Raw genomic sequence first — 4,576 nt, 5'->3', positions numbered from 1 at the left:
CCGGACTACATTTCCCATCATCCCCCCTGTCAATCACATGCACTCACTCCACCAATCACCTGTTGCCACATACAGCCTAGCACTCCACACTGATCACCACACCCAGCTGCACATCATTACCAGGACTATAAAGGACTTTCACACACACCACTTCACCGCAAAGTCTTGATTACTCTGGTGTCATTTCTGAGCGTTTATATCCTGTCTGCCTGTCTGTTGCCGTTACTGTCTGTTCCCTGTTATTGACCCGTTGCTGCCTGTCCTGACCCTTGCCTTGTCTACCGTCCTGTGAATGATATCTGCCTGTCCTCGATCTTCTGCCTGTACTCTGACTACGACTCTGCCTGTTCCTTGCTGTTCCTGTTTGCCCCTGATTGACCCAGCCTGTACGACTATGCTCACTTTGAATAAAAGCTTGCACATGGATCTCTGCATGAGTCCCGCTTTGTTACAGAAGACTTCGCCACACCAAGATCCAGCAGCTACCGTGAGTGTTTCTGTCACCTCTAATATGAACCCATCGGCTCAGCTAATAGGTCTCCGTCAGGGAGACAGATCCATTGAGGAATATGTCATGGACTTTATTGAACTGGCACCGTTAACTTGTTTTAATGAGGAGTGCCTCATGATATTTTTTCGCGGTGGACTATCTGATCCGCTCAGTTCCGTCATGCCATTACATCAGCCTGACGGGACATTGGAATGTTATATTGATCTGGCATTGCAGCTGAGCGGCTCTCCCTTTTCTGTGGGTGCCGCGGAGGAATGCGACCGCCGCCGCGCCAAAGGACATTCACAAGATGGCGGCTACCATCATAACACCAAGTCACATCTCTGCTGATCGCCCTGCGCAATGCCACATCTCCGCTGATCACCCAGATCCACGTCATGTCTCCGTTGATCACCCAGAGCCTCGTTACGTCTTCATTGATCGTCCAGAGCCAAGTCAAGTCCCCACTGAACGTCCGGAATCACGTCACGTCGCTGGTTCTGTCCGAGAGCGGAGAGGATTGCGTTCCAGCATGAATGATCTTCCACTGACTTCAGCTCGAGCGGCTGGCATTCCAAGGCATCAACCGGCCGCTTCGCACTCAAGCCCGGAGGCCGCTTCGCTCTCAAGGCCACCGGCCACCGGCCACTACGCTCTCAAGCCCGGTGGCCGCTTCCCACTCAAGCCCGGTGGCCGCTTTGCTCTCAAGCCCGGTGGCCGCTTCACTCTCAAGCCCGGTGGCCGCTTCACTCTCAAGCCCACCGGCCGCTACGCTCTCAAGACCGGTGGCCGCTTCGCACTCAAGCCCGGTGGCCGCTTCGCTCTCAAGTTCGCCGGTTGCAACGCACGCAAGTTCGCCGGTTGCAACGCACGCAAGTTCGCCGGTTGCAACGCACGCAAATTCGCCGGTTGCAGCGCTCTCAAGTTCGCCGGTTGCAGGGCTCTCAAGTACGCCGGTTGCAACGCTCTCAAGTTCGCCGGTTGCAACGCACTCAAGCTCGCTGGATACGATGGACAAGATGGCCGCCCCCTCGGAGCTTAAGGATATAGGGGGCGTTCCAGCCATTGAGTCTGCTCCAGAGACCGCTCCAGTCGGTGAACCATCGCCTCACTCTCGGAGGAAGAGGAGGAGGAGGAAGAAGGCATCCTCTTCTCCTCAAGACGCAGACGCCCTTCAAGAGGCCGCTGTAGGCCTGGGGACCATTCCAGAGGTCTCTCCAGCTCCGCCCAAAAGTCATGCTCTACCAGCACCGCCTAAGCGTCTTGCTCTGCCAGCGCCTATTGAGCTCCTCACTCTGCCAGCGCCGCCCAAGCTCCTCGCTCTTCCCGTCATGTTCCTGTTCACTCCGGACTACATTTCCCATCATCCCCCCTGTCAATCACATGCACTCACTCCACCAATCACCTGTTGCCACATACAGCCTAGCACTCCACACTGATCACCACACCCAGCTGCACATCATTACCAGGACTATAAAGGACTTTCACACACACCACTTCACCGCAAAGTCTTGATTACTCTGGTGTCATTTCTGAGCGTTTATATCCTGTCTGCCTGTCTGTTGCCGTTACTGTCTGTTCCCTGTTATTGACCCGTTGCTGCCTGTCCTGACCCTTGCCTTGTCTACCGTCCTGTGAATGATATCTGCCTGTCCTCGATCTTCTGCCTGTACTCTGACTACGACTCTGCCTGTTCCTTGCTGTTCCTGTTTGCCCCTGATTGACCCAGCCTGTACGACTATGCTCACTTTGAATAAAAGCTTGCACATGGATCTCTGCTTGAGTCCCGCTTCGTTACAGTATAATTCTGAACAAAGCTTTAGCAGGCCAAACGAACTTAATACAGACCGCTGAGAATGGCTTCGTCTCAAATCCTAGTGAGCTGCCTAGAAGGCATTGTTGGGTTTCATAGCCTTGGGCAACACTGTAGGCTATGTAGGCAGCTCAATATACTTTGAAACACAGCCGATGTGACCAATCACCGCTTTGTGTTGCAGCTCAGCGCCAGCATGCTTGAGTGAGACATGCAACGTCGATGTTTCAAGATCAAAAACCGAACTAAATGAAATTAAACGGGACAGACATCACCGTTTGTCCTGAAAATCATTTCGTATTGTAAAAAAGGACCATTCATGAAACATGGCTACATTGTCAGGCAACAAAGAAGCGGTGATTGCAGCTCACAGCTCGTTGTTTTCATGACACTTTGAGTCCTTACAGCAGAGCTTAGGGAGATTTGATGCCGCTGCCACTCACTTACGGGATTTAGTTGCGTTCGGACGGAGAAAACGGGCTCAACATGGCTTCGGTGAACTGTTTCAGTGGTCCAGAGGAGCTCGAGGACACCAATCACGCTTTAAGTTTGATAAAAGAGCTGAAATTATTCTACGACTCGCAGCTGTTAGTCGACGTGACTATCGAAGTGGAGCCTGACCCGGAGTCAGAGGAACGAAGCGTTTCCTCCTCTGGCGCTGGAAAAGTTTTACAGTGCAACCGAAATATAGCAGCGAGCCCTTATTTTAAGAGCATGTTTACAGGAGGGCTGTATGAAAGCACTCAAAGAATTGTCAGACGCCGATTCAATGGCTGTCATTATTGACTATTGTTACACTGGCAAAGTGACAATCACTGAGGGTAACGTGCAGATGCTTTATGCAGCTGCAAACATGCTGCAGCTGGAGCATATTCGGCAAGCTTGTGCTAACTTCATGACAAGAAGGCTGGACCTTTCTAACTGTGCAGGGATTTTGAAGTTTGCTGACACCTTTGACAATCTGGAGTTGAAGAGCAAAGCTCAAGCGTTTATTGCGAAGAACTTTGTCCAACTCAGTGCCAATGTGAAAGACCTTTGTGAGCTGGACCTGAAGCAGATTAAAGAGATCCTCACACTGGATTCTCTGGACGTGGACTGCGAACTGAAAGTGTGCTCGTTTGCAATACAGTGGATTGAGAGTAATCTGCATGTGGATGCAGAAGATGCACTGCAGGTCCTCAGATGTGTGCGGAGGTCTTTGTTTTCTGAGAAAGACAGGGTTTATCTAGATGGCCTTAAATCAAAGCCCTTTATACAGAAATATCTTTTGAATGTTCTAGACAGGGCTGCCGATGAGCAGAGCGCCACAGTGTCAAAGGGCGCGCATGCTGCCAAACAAAGAATTGGCAAGAGTGCAAAAGAAATGGTGCTTTTCTTTGGACAGCCAAATGAGCCTTTCATGTGCTATGATCCTTACACAGAGGACATCTTTTCTATGGCGTCCCCGGTCATTAACCTCGCCAATCAGAACTTCAGACACTCTCCTATGGAGATGTTTTGGTCTGCACCACACCAGAGAACAGCCTGTATCTTGCGTCACAGCTGTCCAAGCACTTCTGAGTCTACAATCCCTTGTTGAATTGTTGGCAGGAGCTTGCGGAAAGACTTCTCAGAAGAATGCACTCATACGTCAGCTACCTCAACAGGCACCTGTACATTTTGGGTGGCAGAGATCCGGTATCGGATGCCAGACTCAAGGAAGTAGAATGCTATAAAATTCAAAGAAACCAGTAGGGGTTTTTTTGGCCCCTTTGCCTCATTCTTTGGGAAAGATGCAGTTTGTGACGGTAAACGAGCGGCTTTATGTGGTAAACAAGAGGAGGATGCTCAGCTACAAGCCGAAGACAAACCACTGGCTCCAGCGGGGCTCTCTGAAATGCAGTAAACTCCACAAAGCCTGTGTTTTTCAGGAGCAGATTATCATCCATTGTATGCAGACCTTAAGAATATGACCAGAAGTAGTAGGACATTTGGGTACTTTTTGCCTACTCTTTTATGAGTATTGAGTATTTTCCTTGGTTAGTTTTCACTGGTGATTTACCTTTATTTTGAATTACACATTGCATTTTGTTATGTTTTATGATTAAAGGAAATGTTGTAAACTTAACAGAAAAAGCCCTTGCAGAAAATTAACAGTACCAGTACCTGATCATTATGTCCAAACAAACACATTTATCCCCTACTTTACTGCTGATGCTCTTATATGACACTGATATATACACACCATAAACACCCACTCCTCCACTCAACCTGCCAGTAACAGCGTCCACACA

The 4,576-nt window shown here is 49.7% G+C and overlaps 1 pseudogene; it reads left to right on the top strand.

The window, feature by feature from the left end:
• Positions 1–2,789: 2,789 nt before the first annotated feature.
• LOC137036255 (kelch repeat and BTB domain-containing protein 7-like) lies at positions 2,790–4,255 on the top strand (annotated as a pseudogene).
• Positions 4,256–4,576: the final 321 nt, after the last annotated feature.

This window comes from Chanodichthys erythropterus, chromosome 14 (assembly GCF_024489055.1).
Source record: "Chanodichthys erythropterus isolate Z2021 chromosome 14, ASM2448905v1, whole genome shotgun sequence".
Classification (NCBI taxonomy): Eukaryota; Metazoa; Chordata; class Actinopteri; order Cypriniformes; family Xenocyprididae; genus Chanodichthys; species Chanodichthys erythropterus.
This window is presented reverse-complemented; position numbering and strand designations above follow the sequence as displayed.